This window comes from Camelus dromedarius, chromosome 15, assembly GCF_036321535.1.
Source record: "Camelus dromedarius isolate mCamDro1 chromosome 15, mCamDro1.pat, whole genome shotgun sequence".
Taxonomy (NCBI): Eukaryota; Metazoa; Chordata; class Mammalia; order Artiodactyla; family Camelidae; genus Camelus; species Camelus dromedarius.
This window is the reverse complement of record NC_087450.1, coordinates 49,492,780-49,515,596: the sequence shown is the minus strand read 5'-3', so window position 1 is coordinate 49,515,596 and position 22,817 is coordinate 49,492,780. Positions and strand designations below refer to the sequence as shown.

The following is a 22,817-nucleotide window of genomic DNA, read 5'->3' as shown; positions in this document are numbered from 1 at the left end:
ATTTGCAAAACACCTTTCTGATAAAAGAGTTTATATCCAAAATATATAAATAACATATACAACTCAGCAATAAAACAAACAACCTGATTAAAAGGCAGAGAAGATGAACGAATAGACATTTTTCCAAAGAAGACCTAAAAATGGCCAACAGGCACATGAAAAGAAGTTAAACATCACTAGATATTAGTGAAACGCAAATCAAAACCACAATGAGCTATCACCTTATGCCTGTTAGAATGGTTATTATCAAAAGGGTGAGAATTAATAAGTCTTAGTGAGGATGTGGAGGAAAGAAGCCCCCCATACAGTTGAGAGTGTGAATTTGCCGCTACCAAAAACAGTATGGAGAGTCTCCAAAAAATAAAGGCTAGAACTACCACCCAGCTATTCCACTTCTGGATATTTATCCAAAGAATATGAAAACACTAATTTGAAAAGATATATCCACCCTATGTTCATCACAGCATTATTTACAATAGCAGAGATATGGAAACAACCTAAGTGCCCATCCATGGAGGAACAGATTAAAAAAGATGTGAGATACACACACACACACACACACACACACACACACACACACACACACACACAATGGAATACTACTCAGCCATAAAAATGAAAACTTAACCATTTGCAACATCACGGATGAACCTTGAGAGTATTATGCTTAAGTGAAATAAATCATATGTAGAAAGACAAAAGCTGTATGATTTCACTCAAATGTAGAATATAACAACAAATAAGCAAAATAAATTAACAAACCAAACCCAATGAAAACAAACACATAGATACAGAGAACAATGTCAAGGTTACCAGAGGGGATCGGGGGCGTGTTGGTGGGTGAAAAGGTAAAGGGGTTCTACTGTACAATTATGGTTGGAAACTAAACTTTCGATGTTGAGCACACTGTAATGTATACAAAGTTGAAATATAATGTTTTGCACATAAAACTTACATAATGTTATAAGCCAATGTTACCTTGATACATTTAAAAAAATTTTTTTTAATTTAAAAGAAGAACAAATTGTGAATCTTAGAGGTCAGAGACTGGAAGGAAAGGTGGAAAAGTCAGGCAGGGAATTCAGATAGTAGGTAATTGGATTGAACATTAACCTAAGTAGTAGAGCCAAGTCAGCAAAAGTAGAAGAGGTAGAGCAGTTGACGATTTGATGTTTATCCAAGGACAGAAACAAGGACCAGATAACTAGGTAAAGAGGGCTGAGGACCTGCATCCTTCACGATGTATGTCAACAGACTCTGTCTTGAGGGTGCACACTAACAGCCAAAGCACAGGATATGCTTCAGTGAGGTAGCATCGCTCCTGATTAGATCAAGGTAGATAGCCAGTCCCTCTGGAGGGTCTAATACACACCTTACAAATTATAGGTAACAAGGTGTAGACGATAAAGTGTTGAAAAGACCAGTTGTGAAATGACTGCATTTACATGTGAGCACCTGTTCCCTCTGGCATTCTGATGCAGCTGTTATTTTTTCCCCCTGGAAAATAACCCCACAAAAGCATTTCAGTTTTTCACACAGAGGATGTATATCCATCCAGGTTATATCCCAATTTCTCAATCTGTGAAGTGCTCTTTTCAATTTAAACAAAGCAAAACAACAACAAAAAATGATAATGTATCCTTTCATAGCATCTATCTAGAATCAAATTAGAAAGACAAATGAAGACTATGTTACAGATGAAAAATTACCGGGAAATTTCAATAGAGATACTCTGTTCTAGAAAGAAAATGCCAGCAGAGAAAACTGTTCATACATAAAGTGACTGAGAATGATTGATGGGTCAGCTTCCAAGATATTTGAGATTCTGCAAACTATTCAGAAAATAAATTGCAAATGAGTACAATGTTATGGATTTGGAGCTTACAAAGTAAGCTCTGATTTGGACTGTTCATTAATGCCAAGAAATAAAATTTTAAATTGTAAACAATCCATAATACCAAAGGATTTTCCTCCAATTAAACTCATAATAATACATTTTGCTCTCCTAGATAGATACATCCTTTGTAAGTTGTTCTGTGACATTTGACTTAAGGCAAGTGATGCAAGGTAATCGTGGGCAGAGAGGCTGCCAAAGGGAGAAGCATTGTGATCAATAGGCTTCTTTTGTTGTTGGCAAACACTGTCAGGGGATGATCAGCGTCAGAGCTTGGAGCCAGAGAAAGCTAATAAGATGAGTGGCATGTTTCCCACAATACGCTCTAAGTATTTATGTGCTGTTCAAAGCGAGATCTGTAAACATGATGCGGACAAAGAGAATACAACATTATTGATGACACCCTCCTGATTTATGTTTACAGCATCTGTGGATAATAACTCCATTTGTCAGAGGGACCCTTGTGAATACTAATTTAGGGTGACAATCCAACCATGACCAGCCTAGCTTTGGGTGATGCCCTTTCACTCTTAAGTGTTTTTCTAGGATTATAGGATGTGGAGTGTCCTTTATCTCTGAAAAAGCACACTGGATTTGGGAGATTTTAGGTACAGTCATTTGCGGAAGTTTGCAGATGTTCACAAGGTCGCATTTAACAGAATTAGAGGCAGTATCTTTGAATTCAAGCTTGTGTTTCCTGAAAGCAATTCTGAGTTTAATTCTAAATGCCTCTAAATCCAAGAGAAAAAAAAAAATAATGCCAACTTTTGCTTTGGAGGAAATACGACAACAGAGAAAAGTTCTTCAACTTGTTTTAAGTAAATAAGTGATCTTTTTTTCTCCTAATGTTTGTTGTAGTATTGGTAAGCTGTTAGAGGTCTTGGATCTCAGGAAGGTATACCCTGTAGAGATAGAGTATAGAGTTAGTGGTCATTGGAAGGGGCGAAATAAGCCATTTACCACACTGTGAATCCACCATAATATGTCCATTCTGTATGAGAATCTTAACCAAAATTCAAGCAGCCTAATTTGCTATCTGTGACTCTGAAAATCCTCCTATGTTTTGAGATTCTCAATCCATATTAGGAAGAAATAGTTCTACAAGGTATGCATATTTTTCATGAAAAACTTGCCATTTTTTGTCCATATGCAAGTGTACTACCTCTTGCCAATCCCACCTTCCAGAGACAGTCCCCTCTGCACTTGCCCTTGCTCTGTTCCTTGGTACGTGGTTATGTGAGTAAAGCAGGCTGATCACATTGGAGGTGGGAGAAAGGAGAGATAAGGGCACAGGGTAGACTATAAGGACATCATTCTAGAGGTGTCTGTCAGAGGGGAAGCCAACATCCCAGATGCACCAGCCTGCTGCACACGTAAATGGGGATCTGTTCACCAAAGTAACAGGTTGTCTTCGTTTCTGCTAAACTCACTCAACAGAGTAATATTTACTAACTGTATACAGGATATTTATAAACACTGATATTATTCATGCATCTGACACCAAATGACTTTTTTCAGGTGAGGTTTCCACCAGAACTCTTCATAAAAATCTTGAATAAAACAAATTGAATAAAACATTTACAAATCTTCACGTGTTTTTTCAGTTTACTATTACCATACCAATTGTCTGACAATATCCCCTTCTCTGGCTTCCCTGGTCGCTTTTTGGGAGTACCCTAGACAACCTTAAATGTTCTGCATCCTTACTAGTATCTTTTAAAATGTTTTTGTCGAAGTATAGTTGATTTACAATGTTGTATTTGTTTCTGGTGTACAGCATAATGATTCAATTATACATATATATATTATTTTTCATATTATTTTTCTTTACAGGTTACTACAAGCTGTTGAATATCAGTCCCTGTGCTATACGGTAGGACCTTGTTGTTTATCTATTCTGTACACAGTAGTTTGTATCTGCCACTCCCAAACTCCCAATCTATCCCTCCCTCCCCCTTTCTCTCCTGGTAACCACAAGTCAGAGAAAGACAAATATCATATGATATCACTTATGCGTAGAATCGAAAAAAAAAAAAGACACAAATGAACTTATTTACAAAACAGAAACAAACTCACAGACTTACTATTATCTTATTATGGAGAATTTTACTGATAAGGACAAAACATGGGTGGGAGTCAATATCCATTGGGCCTTCTAGGCTTTTGGCCAAGTCTCCAAATCCTAAACCACGTGAACTAAATGCATTCTTATGATAGGCCTAGACATCCAGGCCCACAGAAGATTATTTTTATTTTGAATCGTGTTGGAGAACCCCCACCCCGGAGCACACTCTGTCCAGGCCCGAGTTCAGGCCGAGCTTGTTTTGAAAGCTGTTCCTCATTGTATCTCCACAGGAAATAATTAGGCTCAGAAAACATAAGAAATTGTTGGTAACACTGGGTGGACTGATCTTGAGCCAGACTGTAGGATATGTCATTTCCCATCTTATTTGTTAAAGAAATGGCCTTGGATAATAGTGGATATGGCATCTCAAGTAGCTTGGCCAGGAAAGGAGAGCAAATTACATGTTTTCTGAAGGAGGAAATCTTATTAGCTGTATTATGTAAAGGCTTATTCATTTTTTAGTCACTTCCCTATCAGAGCTCTCCTTCCTCCTCCTAGTCCATCTTAAGAACATCTGCTGTGCCCACAGCTGTTAAGCACCGACTTTATTATCCCAGCCTCGGTCCCCGATTCCTTCAGTTGGACGGTTGGCAGCTGCGATTCGCCCACAGCTGCCACAACTGTTGCTACCACCACAGAGCAAATTCAACTAACAAGTAAAAGCTGGGAGGTAGAAATGTTAAAGCCCAAATGACCTAACTGTCCACAATTGCTAATGTCTCAGAAAACAACTCTATTGCAATTTCAGAATCAACAACGGTCCTGTTCTCTTCTTCTCCTGACCCTAAATTACATTGTAATTGAGTCAAAATCCCAGAGACTTGGGCAGTACATTGAGGAGAGAGAAATGAGGATCACACTGGCTTTTTGTTGAACTTTATAGACTTTATCTGACCCTGACTGAGAAAAAAGATGATATATTATTGTCTTCCTGGGGCTTGTGTTAAGTCAGGTGTGGAAATAGCAGTAGAAGCATGATTTGTCTTGCCTCCAACCGTTTCTGAGCTGGGGATGGGCCCCTGGAACCTAACTCGGTATTCATCACCTCAACCTTCTTTTTAAAAACAAGTATAACACTAGGAGAGTTGAGTTTTCCACGGGTTACTCATAACTTCCAATTTCAGAGATTGAAGGGACCTTAGGGGTCTGGTCCAACCTCTCACCAAGGAATGGAATCCCTTTTACAGCATTTATAATCAAAAAGGTTCAAGTCTCTGAGAAATCCTAGTGATGGAGCCAATTTCCTTAAAACTCAGCCATACTCTACAGAGATTTCAGAACATCGCTTTCCCCTTAGTATCAGTCTTAAGCCACTGCAATGATGGATGGGAGTTTGGTTTACAAAGGAAGAAAATATGGAGCCATTAGGGGTTGGGTGGGGTGCTCCTAGCTGGGTAGACATTGAAAATGATCTGGAGGTTTTCCTAGTATACCAACTTTTTGGAGTTCAGAGAAGAACATCCCATGGTGCGCGACAGAGGGACACAAATTATGGTTTGAGGGGCCAAGAAAAAAACAGAAGAAAATATTGTGTCATCAAAATCTGCTCTGGAAAACATGTAAGCCTCACACTGTCCAGCATTTCAGGGTGATTCATGAGGGTAAGGTGGGAGGGCTTTGAGGGTTTTACTGGCATAGCTGTTCTGCCTTTGCGGTTGTTACTAACGTGGAAGTGCTTTCCCATACATCACTGGATCTAGGTAGGGGCTAGATCCCTGGGATCAGAGAGAAGCATTGCTCTGCATTAACAAGACTCAGATTCATTGACCTCAGTGCTGGGATCTATGGATGGCCTCCACCTGGGAGCCAAAGAGGAGTTTTAAACTTTCTGATTTCTCTTTGGGGTTGACCATTGTATTTATACAATTCTCTTTATTCCTCAGTGTCCTGTAGGAATGAACCATTCGAAGGCATGCACTGCATAAGCTGTAATGATTTCACTTTGGGTCAGGTCCACTGGAGCATTAATCATGCCTGAGGGCTGAATTTGGTATCTGAAGATAGAAATGGCTTTTTAAAAAGTCCATTTCATAAAGTTCTATTTCTCCGTATTAGAACAGAATCTTATAATAGCGTTACCTTTGGTGAAAATAGGAACCCGTGTGGTCAAACGCTGTTCCCCAAAGCCTCCTTTATTCTCTCTTTTGCATCCTTTTTATCTATCTTACTAGCTCTTTTATCTCTGATCTTAAAATACAACAATGCACATGCACCATGCTCATCACTCTTGCCAAAAAGCTCCTACTTAACATCATATCCTCTTCCAGGTACTCTCTCTGTTTCTCTTCCACTTTATAAGGTCATATTTTTTAGAAGCAAAAAAAAAAAAAATCTGCATATTGATATTTTTGCAATTCTTCAGATCACCCTTTCAGCTTCAATGATAATAGGTGGTGTGCCTGTGGAGAGTTGGGCAATGACACTAAAATTGGAATAATGGCTTAAAGTGGAAAAGAGTTATGCAAATAGTGGTCAGACTGAGACTGCAAATGGCTATAGAAGTGTGTCGCTTGGCTTTGCACGGGGTAGTTATTGGTATGATCACCACTGAGAAAGCTAAAAATTTGCATACTGGAAAAGGATAGAAAATTCAAAGGCATCCTCTAGAGCTAATTATCTGGGAAAATTAAACTGGAAAACCCTTAATTGTTTGTTTAGAATTCTATGGCATGGTCTGGTGCTTTCTCTGACCTGCGGCACTCAGGGACCCGTGGAAGTTGTGACTTCTGTGGATTTTGGCTAGTGGGCAGAGCAGGGCCAGCTCAATCCTCAGTGCACTTGACCTCTTTTCCACCTTCCAGATGCTTCAGCATAACCAAACTTAGCTTGCTCTGCCCTTGCTGTGAACTTTTTAGAGTATTTGTAGAACATTTCTTGATTTTCTTGGTAAGATGCCAAGCTGTGAACCTAATGGTGCACCGAGGTCCCAAGCCCTTGGGTGGACGGATCAGGGGCACGTCCTTGCCTGTAACTCTGCTGCAGTTTCTGAAAGGTTTGAATTAGTTCCGTCATGTCAAAAGCAATGTATGTGGTTTTTATGATGGAAAGAGAGACAAGGACACACTTCTGATATAAGGAAGAACACACAAAGCCCAGCTGATGACCCACTTATTAAGGAAAAAATGCTGACATGCACATTGTAGAAAATAGTGTGATTTTTGTAATTCTTTGGAGTTTATTATAACATTGATTAAATGTTGGGTGATAAAGGGATTGTGTTGAAAATGATGACATGCAGGACTTCTAGTCATTTGTTCCATTATATTTTTTACTTTATATAAATGCATTCAACAGTTATTAAACACTCTCCTCCTATGCATCTGTACCTGTGAGAGACAACAGAGAAGCAGATGTTAACGAGTGACGTGTATGTGTGCACACTTTCACTCATGGATTTAATGTTAACCACCTAAAACCCATTCCACCCACCCCAGGTTGGGAAGTGCTCAAGGGCAGGGAACAGAATCAACTTTAGCTAATTTAAGAAGAAGCAGAGGTAATGTAGATTCTTAAATGGTTTATACAATTATTGACAAAGCTAGAAGGACATTCATTCTAGGATTGACTCTTGAAGTTACACAATAGAAAAGAACCACCATGGAGCTGATTATTCTGCCACAATTAGGCAATTTCCCTGTTGAACTGGGAAGCCACTGATGCTGCCGTTAGTTACTTCAGAAACCTGCCACTTCTCTGACAATCTGGACCAGCAAAACTATAGGGTACACACACACATATTGTCTCTACTGCTGATGTCCAGTAAAAACGTAATGCAAGATGCATCTGTCATTTTAATTTTTCTGATAGCCGCATGAAAAAAACTAAGGAGAAATAACAGATTAATTATAGTAATGTATTAGCTAATCCAATATATCCCAAATGTTATCATTTTAACAAGAAAGCAAGATAAATTTATAAATGGCATGTTTTACATAATTTTTTCACACTAAGTCTTCAAAATTAGGTGTATATTGCACATATGCAGCGTGTATCAAGAGTAGTCACATTTAAGTGCTTAATAACGCCTGTGGCTAGTGGCTACCATATTGGACAGCATAAATATACAACTTGCCAGTTTTTTTATTTTACGTATATACTCAGCAGAGCAATTCCATTCAAGTTCTTCTAAGCTGGATGCTTTTTTTGTCTTTGAAAATGTCTCTTAAGGCAATTGCTTTCTTTACAGTAACTTGCAAGAGTGTGTGCCTTTGACCCATATAAAACATCAAGTCCCTAAAGGTTAAAGACTACATTTATAATCTTATATACCATCATGTCCATAATAAACGTTTAACATCTACTTTAATGCATAATTGATTAAATGAAGTAATAGATAAATTAGTGAATGGATATAAATCGACAATGAGGATTGGCTGTTAGGATTGTCCTAAGTTAAGCAGTCAAATTGAAATTATACATCTGGCGTGCTGTCCAGTAACCTTCCAGAGTGTCAGTTTCTCTAACTTCATGAAATTCTTGTTGCTTCCTGTTGCTGACTTCTAGCCATACATAGTGCAGATTAGTCACAAAATAGATGTTTTATTTCTTCCGGTGGAGTGCCTACCACTGAACACAGGAGCAAGTTTCTGGGTCGGACTCTCTACACATCTATCTGAGTTGAGGTCTGAGGTGATAGTGATAATTAAGTAATATATTTTTCAAATGGTCAGAGACTTCTGATTTGCTTGTGACTTGTCAAGAGATACTAGCCCTTAATAACAGGGCGACTACAAGACAGCACGCTGCATGATTTTCTTCACCATTGATGGACATGCACTAGCCATTTGTGCCTTCTGTGTGTCATCATGATGTCAGGTGAATGATAACACTGGAAACTTTAAGAAATCATGTAAGAAGGACAGAAGAAATAGAAGCGTCTGTGGATGCTAGAGCAATTTCTGATAGCATCCCCTACACAAACCTGTACTTACTGCCCACAAAGGAGCTCACTCCTGCCCTCCATGAAGACAGAGAGCAATCTTGAGAAGGCACCAACCATCCTTATGAGACCTTGAGGCTCATGAATTTATGACTGTTGGCAGTTTGTTTTATAGACATTTTATGTACTTCTATGAATGCAAAAAATGCACAATAAGACTTGCATTTTAGATTTTCTTTAAAAGACAAAAAAGAAAAGCTATAACAAAGCTCCACAATAAAGAAACAAAAGTGGCAGAACTAGATGACTTAAATGGACCTTCTGAAAGTTCATGGTTCCATGGCTCCAATAACAGCCAAATTAACAGAATGGCCCAGACATTCGGACAAACAGACTTTTCATCATTTCAACGGGGAATAATCAAAACATTTTGTTAAGACGACACAGTGGAGTCTTAAAATATTTCAACGAGATGCAGTCAGAACAGGACGCATGATATACTCTTTACAGCTTAAAATAATAACTTGGTTGGATAAGCAAATGAATTAACTTATAAAGTGGACATGGAATGCCTTCTATGTGCCAGACACTGTGGTCAGTAGATATAAAATAATGGATAAGATATGGTCCTTGACCTCTAGGGGAAAACAATCTAAAAAGGGAAACAGACAGATGTATAGTTAATACAGTGTGGATAAGATGTTATAAAGGAAGAAATAAAATTCTAGGGTAGCCAATATGTAAAGAGTATAAAACTTGAAATCTTGGCAGGTCTTGCTGATTAGCTATTATATGGGGTGTGTGTTAAGGAATGTCTGGGAATTTGCGGGTGACATTGAAGAAGAGTATTTTAGAGATAGAGACTTGCAGGTGACATTGCGGAAGTATATTTTAGAAAGAACAGCACGTGAAAAGACTTGGGAGTATTATAAAGCACTTTGTGTTCAAGGAGGTGTAAGACTTTTGGTATAAATGAAGTTAGTGTACCTGGACTGGAGGTGGAGCTATTGGGAGAGAGCAATAGGGAGGTAAGGAAAGATAACCAAAAAGCTATGTTGTGTCTAGAGCGTTTCCTGAAATGCCGTGCAGATGCCTTCGACTCTGTTCTGTCACAGTGCTTTCCAAACAATTCTGTGGAAAAAAATGTTAATGGGTGCTCCATTACAAAACAAAACAAACCCAAAAAACCCTAATTCCATGGTCAAATAAATCTGCAAACTTTTGGTTAAATGAGGTAGGTAAGGTTTCTTAATGCAAAATTTCTCCAAGGGTTGATATGCTAATATTCATATGTATTATGAATCTTAAGTGGAACAAATGCAAGAAGTATTTCTCAAATGTATTTGACTGCAAAAAAAAAATTCTGAGCATACTGATTAATAATCTAAGAGTTTTATGGAGCACCACTTAGGAAATATTGTTCTATAGGCCATAGAAAATCCTATCTTTCTATCTATCTATCTATCTATCTATCTATCTATCTATCTATCTATCTATCTATCTATCTACCTACCTACCTACCTACCTACCTACCTACCTAATATGTTTATCTATTTAAATAGGTTGACAATGCATAGTGAGTTTGCAAATACATTAATTGCCAGCCCATTGTAAGTTTTCAACCTACATTTTCTACAGAGCATTACTCCTGTGGTTAAATTAAGCACTGCAAGGACCAAAAAATGATTTCATATTCAAGTCAGTTGTGAAAAGATGAGATAAAGGATTTTGTTACCGTAGTTCTTCTCTGAGTGAGATTGATGACCTAACATGACTGGTGGAGGAAGGGCCTGGATGAGAGGAAGGACTAGAATAAAAATGCAGGGCACATGGTTTGGTTGTTCTCAGAAAGGAGGGACCCTCTTCTTTGCACAACATTGAAGGAAGCAAACCCAGGATCAATAATTCTGTGATCTTTGATCCATTGCTTTTCAGACCAGTGGGATCTTGACTGGCCTCATTTAAAGGCTACATAGAGATAAGACCCTGACTGTTTAAGTTCCTTTGAAGAATTCTGAGAAAGGAGTTAGACATAAAAGCCTGCTTTAAAATAGATGGCTACCAGACTGGATAGTTCCTGCAATAAAAGTTGACAAGAAAATGAAATATGGACAAAAAGACAGTGCAATTTGGCTGATTTGTAACTAGTTGAATGGTTATACCCAAAATGTGATCACTCATTCTTTCATTTGTTCATCATTCATTGATTGGCAAGGAAAATGAACAGGTGATTCACAAAATATATACTCTAATGACCAAAAATTACATAGGAAAAAAAAAAAGCTTAACTTCACTTTGGCTGCACACCATAATTCTAGGGAACTCAGTTCTTTCCTACCCTAAGGACACCACCCTGCCTCACCCGCACTTCCTAGAAATTCTACCCCAGGGAAGAAGGAACACTGATGCTGCACAGAAATATGCCAGGGTAACAATTTGGCCATGGTATAAGGGGGTTTATTTTGTGGGAGTGACAGAGTTTAAAGGACCTTTAGGGCCCATGCACTTTCGTAACCGCGTGCCTGAGGCAGTACAGTGGGTCTGGGGCTGCACCCTGATTGCAGAGCGTAACCGTTCTAGTGAGAATGAATAAGGGAAATGCTGCATTTTAAAAAGCATTTAAACTTACTTCAAGACTAAGAACAAAATAAATTCTGGCAATCCATAGACTCACCAGGGCCAGAATTTCTGCTTAAGTCTAGTAATAAAAATCTGTGTTTAAAGGACCTTGCCCTTAAAACGTACATCTTCTTTGTGGATTTATCAGGAAGTGGTTTTATGGCCACAGTAAGCACTGAACAAGGATTCAACAATTCAGGGCACTCTCTCTTACTATTAATCCAAAAAATGCAAATTAAAACAGCAAGATATCTTTCTGGTCTATCAAATTGGCAAATATTTAAAATAAAGATATTATGCAGTGTTGATGAGGGTGTGGGGGCACAGAGAGGCTCATACTGCTGGTAGGAGTGTAAATTAGCTCAATCATTTTGAAGACTAATTTGACAAGCTGTATCAAAAGCTTAAAAAAAAAAAAAAACCCATGAGGCATTCCACTTCTAAGAATTAATCCTAATAGGATAATTCTAGGTGTGCTCAAAGATTTGTCTATATGCATATTCATTGGAACAGTGTTTAATAGGAGAAAAACTGAAAGTAAGCTAAATGCTCAATAGTAGAGAACTCTTGGAATGAATTGTGTTATATCCATAGCATGGAATATGAGGAAGGCTTTGAAAAGCTGCTATAAAATGACGACAAGGAGAAAATAAAATGAGATGAGATGATTATAAGAGATATAAGAAACAAATCAACAAAATTCAATCTGAAGACCTTGGACACCGATTCAACAAACTAACTATAAAACAACCATTGATGAGACAATCAGGGAAGTTCGTACACTGAGTACATATTTGATCGTTTTAAGAATTATTTAAAATAATTTTGGGTGATATGACAGTGTGACTTTTTAAAAACAATGTTTATCTTTTAGAAATGCATCTGTATTGAAATATTTACTAATGAAACAATATGATGCCTGGCATCTCCTTTAAAATAGCCCAATGTGGGGACTGGGAAAGTGGATAGAGATATAATAAAACATAATTTGCCAAATGTTAATAATTATTGAATTAGGTGGTAGGTACTTAGGGACTTGTTATGCTACCATCTCTATTTTTGAATATGTTTGAAATGCCCATAATGCAAATACAAATAATTCTGTTGTTGAATAATTATCAGGTGAAATATTTTCACAGTTTACAGAGATATTTTCATACTGAAATGGTGTCATAGTTCACATTTTCAAAAGTACGATTGTTTAAAAAATATATTAAGCAGAACGTATAGTAGAAGCTGACACTTTGCTACGATATCCATGAAAGAGTAAAACACATTAAAGTATTAGTAATAGTTCTATATTTACTTTTATCATATGTTTATCATTTTGTTTATCATTACTTTCTAAAGTTATTTTTCTTTCCCAATAAACATGCATGGCTTTTATCATAAAAAACAAATGTTATAGAAACACTTACTGAGTTCTGACACTGGACGAGGCTCTGTGCTTAGATGAGAGGTGTCGAGATGAAAGCAGCAGCCACCGGCTCGAGGTACCCGAGGTCCAATGATGAAAGCACACGTGCTGATACCTAGACACTCTCCACTGTGCGGAGTCGGGTAATAATGGACGAACGCAGCACTGTGAGCGGACTGCCAAACTCCGCTGAACAGATTTGGGAAACACTTCACAGGAGGCCTGTTTGAATCGGTCTGTGAGGACTATAGCAGTTTGGGGGGAAGATTCGGGCTGACACTAAATGAGGACCCAAATGGAGAAATATGAAAGGTTTAATTCAGAAGGGGTTTTCAACAACAAAATTTTTCAACAACACATTTTACTTTATTTCAAATAAAATCACACTACTTCTAAAATGCCACTTTGATTTACTTTAAATTTTGCCATCAGCATGACTGTATTTATTTGAAAGATTGGAATATCATAGCATCCAAAAAACAAATGACAATTCTTTGATCTAATCCCCAGAATGTGACATATTGGGAGTAAATGAAGGTTTAGCTACAATGGGTATGTCTAGACCTGGTCTGTCTGTGAGAGATGCAGCCATAACACACGGGAGGGTGGCAACAAGGGCCAGGATAAGTAAGTGCTACGTTGCAATAGTTTAATATAATGTTAATGATGGATTCGTCACTGTGTCACATACTCGAGTAAATAGAAGCTCATATTTAATCTTTGTTCCTATAGAATTTCAATGTGCATTTTAAAAGTCAGGAAATACATACGCGATCAGATTATACCCAATTTCCCGCCATTTTGCTTCAGTTTTTCATTATCATTATTGGTCAAGTCTCCCTACATTTCTCTGCCTAAAATATTGGCTCCTAACATCTCTGAACTTCATTATCCTAATCTGTAAAACATGTTCATAAAACTTCATAAGCTATTTTAATTATGAATAAAATATATATAGTTTATGTAAAAGTACTTAACACAATGCTTTAAGTTCCTCATCTTCCTCCTTCTCTTTCTTCCTTCCTTTTTCTCTTCTTCCCTTTCATCCTTTTTTCCTTTCCTCCTCCCACATAAAAATATTTAATAGACATTTCCTTACCATATATTAACTCAACATGTCATTTTTTAAAAGAAGCATCTGAAGACAAAGAGAAAGCAATGCACCAACATGTGGAATGGAGAACATTTACTCCGTGAAAGGAAACTAGTTCTATGAAAGAAAATTAATCAGATTCTCCCCCTGTGTACTATAACAAAATAATTTCCCCAAAATCTAAAGAGTTAAATGCAAGAGAGTTAAATATTTTGCTAATATTAATACTGTAAAACTTTGCAATACCTGATAATAAAAAAGGGAATTCAAAGCTTTCCGAGCAGAGTTGACATTAAAAATTACAAAATATTTGTGCAGATTTTTGACTACAGAAATGTTGGCATGCTCAGTTACTGGAGATTCTAGTCTTCAGAAATTTTTCCTCCAATATTGGAAAGTTTGCAAGGTTGTTTGCATCCAGCCTCTTCTTCTAAAATGGCAGTTTATCCAACATTGCTCACAGAATTTTAGTGCCATTTTAAATAGTTAATCCAAGGCCTTGATTCGGAAGATTTACTTTATTCATGTGATGAAAAATATCTTCCAAGGATTCTATGAATAAATCTTTCCCTGGTAAGTGTTCTGAGAATGGGCTATCACTTCACGCTCAAAAAAAAGGGAAAAATTTTTCCTAAAAATTCAATGAAGTACTCAATTTCTTTTCTTTTCTAAAAAAAAAAAAAAAAAAAAAAAAAACATAAAATTTTGTGTGAGAAAGTAACAATATTAGATTTTTACCTTTTTTTTTTAAAATTTTGACGAAACCTTTGTTACAGGCAATAATTTAAGGATCTGACTCATAAAGAGAATCAAATTTCATGGCCTTAGGCCCTAATTCTTCCAGGATTATAGCAGATTTTACAGACCCTGAACACCCATGTAGGAAGCAGTGAGCCAAGGTGAATTATGTATCCCCTTTCTTCACCAATATATTAGTGCTACAGGGCTAATCAAAATTGTTCCATATGTGCCCAAAGTAGTGCAACTTTTCTACCAGTGGAAGTTTGGTTGGCAAGGAATATTTCTGTAATTCAAAGTTCTCAACAACCTATGCAGTTTTCAAAATGGTCTCTCTTGATGGATGAAAACTAGAAACTTGCTACTTCGGAACCATCCACAGTTTTGTCCAGTTGGGTATTGCTAACGGGCAGTTTGGCTGTCAATCCTGCGTTACCAGCTACACCGTCTTAGAGGGGTGTCCCTGATTGTGAACAGTGATAGGGCTGACTCAGCTTTCTTCATTCTCACCAAAGTGCACATCAGTCCCATAATTTCTAAGTCACATGGTTTCAATAAACATCATTATTCATGTGTTTAGCCTGGCCGTGTGATAAGAAATCTTATAAAATATTTCAAAACAAAACTTTTGTGTTGGGGCAATTTGAGTTTCAGTAAATTTCAAGCCCTTAAGATCCAGGTTTGAGCTCATGTAAAACATGTTAACTGTCTGTTCTCTCTTTTGAGTAAAAGAAAGTAAAGTAGTTTTCAGGTTTATAAGCTCCATATGTCCCCTACTGAAAACCTGCCTTGTGAAAACTACCATCAGTTTTACATCCCAACACACTGAGACTCTGATAAAGATGAGAAATGCACAATCTTCCTAACTTAAGGCATACTTGGTATTAGTAAAACTTTAAGTGGAAAGAAGTCTTTTCTTATTAAAAATAAAGTTCAAAATTAGATTAACTAAATCAAATAAGCTTATTTTAACTGGTTTATGGATACCTGAGCGTTAGGAATCCTTCAACTAACTGGCATTATGCTTATTTGTTATTTTATATACATATAAAGTTCCATTTTTTATATATATATATAAAATTAGTCCTAGACTTTCAAATCTTGGGTGCTTTGATTGGGCATTATTTTGGTACCCGATGCAAAGCTTAGCACAAACCTTGAAGCACAGTAGTTATCAAGGAATGTTTGTAATGCTGAGTTTAATTTTAATGCCAAAAATAGAAGCATGAGCAGAGGACTTCTAATAAGATCATGATGGTAACTTAGTTCTTCATTTCTCAATTCCCTTGAAAAGTCTACAAATGCACAGAAAATGAAAATAAGCAAAAACAAAACTCTCACATTCAGTGAAATTAAAGTTTTCTATAAAACTTGTAAACTCCAAGTTACTGTTAAGTTCTTTTAAAAGCACTGGGACCAGCAGAGCTGGAGCATATGACTCTTGTGGGAAGGAGAGATGGTAGAGCAATGGAAGAAAAGAAAGAATAGAGAAGGTATTTTGAGGGTAGAGTTCAGAAATTTCCAGAAATGAATCACTTCTTAAAAGAAGACCCCACCCAAAGTGGGAACTACTATGAGAAGGGCTTAGATCAAACAAGCTAGGTTTAAGGTTTAAGCGCTGTAGAAAGTGGAATATCTCATGCAACACCAACAGAATAATGTCTACGTACTATACGTGAGTGGCTCACTTAAAATTCAGAGGCTGTGTCCTTTGGTGACTACAACTGGTGTTGAGGCCAACAAGAATAAGTAACTCATGGGACTGATGGTAGAAATCCTAAGAAAGTTAGATTTTAAGCTGCAAAGTAGAGGTAATTATACTGAGGCACCTTTAAAAAATGGTTTATTGTTACAGAAGCCAGTATGGGTGAACTTTCCCTTCCCTGCATTATTCCTCATCTCTTAAAAATAGCTGGTTCAGTGAAAATCTTACTTGGTGGTATTTCAAATTAAATGTAGTAGTTTTACAGCTATACAAATATACTATAGCAAAAAATGTGCAAAATAGCAATACAAGCTTCCCCATAAAAACAAAACAAAACAAAAACTTAAGAGCAAAATGTAAGCAAAAAGAAATTTATTTGATATTCCAATCAGAATTTAAAAATATAAGAACAAGCTGCTATGAAGGAAGTTACTCAGCAGAAATAAAGAACTCAGGGAAAGGAAGGCTAAATAACAGGAGATAAAATTAATACTGGAAGAATATAGGGGGAAAAAAACAGAAAAAGATAAACTGTTTAAGAAATGAAGAACATTTCAAGGAGTCAAAGGGAGAAAGAAAATAGAGTAAGGAATTCTGTAATCTATTATCATATGATAAACCATCTCAAATCTTAGGGATCTGAAATAATGATTATGTATTTTCTTCCTGCAACGTGGTGGATTGGCTGAGCAGTTCTTTTGCTGGTCTTGACTGGGCTCCTCATGTAGGTGCATTCAGCTGGTGTGTTGTCTAGGGGCTGCGACCAAGAGATTGGCTGGTCAAATTGATCTCCTCTCTCTGTGGTTTTTTCACCATCAGTGATTCCAGGCTTCTTGAATTGGTAATGGCAACATTTAAAAAGTTAAAGTCCAAATATGCAAGTACTTTTTTTTTAACTTTTTTTATTGATTTATAATCATTTCACAATGTTGTGTCAAATTCCAGTGTAGAGCACAATTTTTCAATTATACATGAACATATATATATTCATTGTCATATTCCTTTCTCTGTGAGCTACCATAAGATCTTGTATATATTTCCCTGTGCTATACAGTATAATCTTGTTTATCTATTCTACAATTTTGAAATCCCAGTCTATCTCTTCCCACCCCCCACCCCCTTGGCAACCACAAGTCTGTATTCTATGTCTATGAGTCTATTTCTGTTCTGTATTTATGCTTTGTTTGTTTTCGTTTTTGTTTTTTTAGATTCCACATATGAGTAATCTCATATGGTATTTTTCTTTCTCTTTCTGGCTTACTTCTGCAAGTACTTTTTAATCCCCTGCTTGTGTTGTATTTCCTGGTGTCCCAATGACAAATCAAAACAAAACAAAAACAAAAATCACATGGCCAAGCTCAGAGTCAAGGAGAGAGGAGCCTAAATAGGGGACTAGAGGGAGGTGTGGTTCGCTGAGGGCCATTGATGTAACAATATACCACCATCTGCTATCTGGCCCTGGTGAGTTATGTTGAAGTCCATTCAGGCTCAAAGGCTGTGATTTTGTGCATTAGGTCTGGATACAGGAAATAATCCTCAGGTATAGCTCTTTGGATGTAGCTCCTGTCGATCCAGAAACACAGATTACCTACCTTCCCCCCTAGATCCAACATAGAATGATGAGACAGGAACCATGTAACCACAGTAGACACTGTCACTTGAAAAGGAAAAGAACTGGAAGTTTATTGTGGTCAATAGTCCACCACAGTTCTGAAATCCAGCTTAGCGTATGTTGTCAGGAACTCTTACTGGGGGTCAAGGAATATTCCTTGATTAAGGTTTCCTTCTGCTCCCTGGAGTGGCTTTCTAATCCATTGTTTGCACATGATTCTTGTCTCTGTCCTGTGCGCTCCCAGCTCAGATGTCTTAGAGATTTCTTTTTTTTTTCTAAAATATATATGAGTAGCTTTATCAATGTGTTTTCTGTATGTAGAAAGTGGCCCAGAGTCCTCTTTTCATTTTAAACTGTCTCTGTTTTCAGTCCAGACTGATACAACTACCTTAAACATTCGAATGATTTCCTGTGAATATGGCTGGGATTCACTCCATGCCTCGGGCTCACAACCATAACTCTTGTAAGTCAGAACTCACTCGAATTGTGTGTTTCAGGATCCTGTGGAATAATGTTTCTGAAAGTCCTAGAAGCTCTTCTGCTTAGCTGAGAGTGTCTACTAAGGATCATTTTAAATTGTTCTGAGGTCTATAAAGGGGCTTTACATCAATATTCTTGATCTGTTCTTTACCCTGAGGCCATTTATTATACTGAGACTGTTCTGCCAACTAGAAAGTCTGGAAATGTGAAGTCGTTTTATTTTCCAGCCCAGAAGGTTCTGCCTCTTCTTCATGTCTAAATTCCTCTTGCAAACTAAACAGCTCTCTCCTTAGCTTCTCTCTTCCTATGCCTTACCATATGCACCTAAAAGAAGCCAGTTGGCACTTTAAACATCCTGCCGGGAAAGCGCCTTAGTCAGAGCCACCAGTTCATCAGGTAAAATTCTGTCCTCTGTGTACCAGCACTTGACAGGTTTGCCAACTGTTTTGCTATTATGAAATATGGGCTGCCATTTTTCCTACACTAATGATTGCCTCAACTCATTTTCAAGCCTCTGCCAACAATTTCTTTGCCATTCCTTCAGCCCTTGCCAACAGACTCCTCCCACTTCTCAAGCCTCCATCTGCTGCCCAGTTCCAAAGCCAATGCCACATGTTTTGGGTTTTGTTACAGCCACACTGCATTTCTAGGCAACAATTTCTCTGTCAGTTATCTAATGATGCCTAACAGCAACCCTGCGATTCTGTGACTTAAATCAATGAGCTAATGTTGCTCATGATGCTGGGGGTTGGGTGTGCCCAATAGCACACTTATACTGGTTTCACTCCTATGGCTGAATTTAGCTGTTGAATTGGCTGGAAGCTATGCTACGCTGAGACGGCTGAGCCTTTCTCTATGTGTGGTCTTTCATTCCCAAGAACTTTACACTAGGCTTTTTTACGTGGGGATGGTATCATTTCAAAAGGGCAAGCTCCTGGTGCAAGTGTTTCTGAAGCCCCTACAGTTACCACATTTGCTCATGTCCTGTCGGCCAAAGCAGGTCACAAGGGAAGTCAAAAATCGGTATAGAAGGGATTCTGTAAAAGTGTGTGGATATCTGGAAACATGACTGATTGAGAACCATAGTTTAGCAGTTTACCTCATGAACAGTAAAGATAGACACACTAAAAATGAAAGAACATGAGTGAGAAATAGAGAAAGTAGAGGGGAAAATGATGGCTCTAGAGTACAGGAGAATGAAGAAAACTAGAGAAAAAAGAAACAAAATATATATATTTAAAAGTATAATTCAAGAAAAATGTTTCTGAAATATAATGGAAAAGTCACAAAGAAAAAATTAAGAATTGTCAACAGAAACATAATTTAGGTGAAAATGAATGAAAGAAAAAGATCTTTATTTAGAGGGATGACAAATGTAAGGAGCGTAATATAAAGAATATTATAGGTCATATGATGAAAAAAAGGCTATTTTAGGCGTCCGAACTAAAAGATTATGCCGTGTGCAGGTGGGGAGACCATATGGCCCAGCTACCTTGGGATAATTCCAGTTTGTCTGTAGTTTCATAAACATCAATCAATATAAATAGTGGCCTCTTTCACTCTCAAAATGTGGTTTGGACAAAAATTAATGGTCACTATTTTAAGGGAAATAAGATTTTCAACAGACTTCTTGATGGTAATATTCAATACCAGGAAACAATGAGGCAACACTTACAATATATTCCAGAAGAAGTGGGCCAAGATATTTAAGTGCAACCAAACTTTTCTTCAAATTTAAAAACTATAAATAAATTTGACCCAGGGTCAAATTTTCTTAATAGTTTAATTAAGAGATGTTGTTTCTCCTAGTATTTTAATTAAGAGAAGTTTCTGTATAAAAAGAAGGGCAAAACTATTATATAAAGATATAACCTAAAGTTAAGTAATCTTTATAATCTAAAATACTATAACCCTTATAAATATCAGCAGAACTATATAAAATACAAAGAAAACACACTTTACGAATAAACACAAATAGGAAAACAGGAAATTAATATGAAAGTAAAAGAAAACATGTGTCATATTAATAAATATTATAAATGAGCTAACTTCACTTGTTCAAAGGAAAAGGATCTGTATGTAGAATTACAAAGCAAAACTAAATTTGTATGACACACTTAAAACAGGGTGACTCAAAAGAACAGAACATGAACAACAAGAATGAAAAAAAAGGTTAGTAGGTCAAAGCTATAAAGATACAGCAGATTGTGAAAACACAGAGAGGTCTTGCTTGGTCTTAACTTCAGATGAGGTAGAATTCAGGTCAAACCACATTTTCTGACCCAAGGAAAAACAGTTTAAAATGTGACATGATACAATTCACAGTACAGATATAACAGTTATGAACACCCATGCACCAAATAGTATAGCAGTAACTTTCATCAGAAATTATGGGAGATACCAAAATAGAGTTTAAAATAATCAGAGACTTCTATTCACTGCTCTCAGACCTAGATTGGGCAAATGGACAAAAACACATTTAAGGAAATGGTATTCCTTAACAACTTAAGCAAGTAAATATATATAGAACTCTTTACCTTAAAAACTTAGCACATGCCCATGTGACATTTAAAACAATTTTTCTAGACTATAAAGAAGGCCACTATACATCTAAAAATGAGAAATAATGTAGAAAATAATACATTTTTGTGATTCTAGTGCAACAAAATTAGACATGATAACAAGATATAAAAAATACCTATGGTTAATCAAAATCTTTCTCAAATGCTCTTGGCTTAGACAGAAACAAAAACTCTTAGATTTCAGAATGTCCATAAAGCAATAACTTAATAATGGGACAGAGTTAAATCTTAACTCAGAGGAAAATTCATAGCCTTGAATACTTACAGAAAGTTTAAAAAGTGTGAAAATAAACTTCTGACTAGACATGCTAGAAAAAGACCAAAACTTTTGCATATTTGATATTTTATGTTCTTTCAAATATGAATATCATTTTTAATGAAATATGCTTGGTTAAGAATTCTCAGCATCTGAAGCAGACTGATCTAAGTCAGAAATCAGTGGGCCTGGGGGATTTTAGGAAAAGGTCAAAATATTGCAAAGCTGTTTCTGTTGTCTGTGGAGGAACTCACCAGAATTCATTCCAAACACTCTCCAATTCTCATTCTTAATTAAAATCCTGCTTTGGGATTAGACTTTAATAATTCAAAAGCAAGTCAAGTTCTTAAACTTTATTACAGTATATCAAATGCTGTATTTGTAGATAATCATGAAAATGATCAAATATCATAAGCGTTTCTGTCTGTTTTGTACATTAGGTAGATTTTTAATATGGGAAAACATTTACTTAATTTCTTTTGCATTTTTTCTCAGAAAAGCAGTAAATCTACATTGAGGAGTCCGAAAGTCATCTAGATCTAACAAAAGCTACTGGTAAACTTAATATGTTTTAATTTAAATTACTCTTGAAAAGCAAGTTGTCCCCCGTATCCACGGTGCTTACTGTGTTTGTTGTTCCTCTACCTGGATGTCCTTTCTCTTCCCAACTCTTCCTTCCTCTTTGTTTGTCCAAATCATATCCCTTCTTAAAGAATTACTCAGATCTTTTTTTTTGCAGGAAGCTTTTCCAGACTATTTGCGGATTCACTGATACGTTTGTTCCCTGATCTTCTTTGCTTTATAATCTACATTGTAAAATGTACCATTTTTATACTATGCTTTCAGACAGGCATTATACACATACGGAGTAGCCAGCAAGACAATGCCCCAGTGATTTCAGGATTTCCAGAGGTCTCGTTCTTTATGGATGGTCGCCTATGAATGTTTCAAGTCCCATGAGGAGCAGTTATTCCCTTGGTGTAAACAGTGTTTTCTCTGGTTGGTTCAGTTGAAACTCACATACTGCTAGAAAGCACAGCATATGAAACCTTCCACTGTGTTGACTCATCCCTCACTCACAGTGAGAAAGACTGAGAGTTTTGACCAACCTTTTTTAATTGGTAGTCTGAAGATTATCACGCATCATGAAGAGAGAGAAAATAATTTGAGGAAATTGGGAAATGGTACAAACAGGGAATTCAAATATGTTAATGATGAGATTCATCAATTTCAAAATTCCCCAGTGCCAAACCTATCTGCTTTTATGTATAGTTCTCTAATATTTTTTTCTTTTCTCTCTATAAACTTGAACACTCCTTATGGAGAAGAAATATATCCAGAGATACAGTACAGCATCTCGTATAGTTTTAAGTATACAGAAATTTCTGAGAACATGATAGTTGAAATAAAATTTTTT

At 36.7% G+C, this 22,817-nt stretch overlaps 1 long non-coding RNA gene across 1 annotated transcript in view; it reads left to right on the top strand.

Moving 5' to 3' along the window:
- LOC135322980 (uncharacterized) overlaps positions 1–22,817 on the top strand; it is a 199,772-nt gene that overhangs the window by 151,822 nt on the left and 25,133 nt on the right. The window contains exon 3 of the long non-coding RNA XR_010384042.1: positions 3,728–3,767. This is a non-coding gene — a long non-coding RNA (uncharacterized LOC135322980). The remainder of the gene's footprint in view (positions 1–3,727; positions 3,768–22,817) is intronic.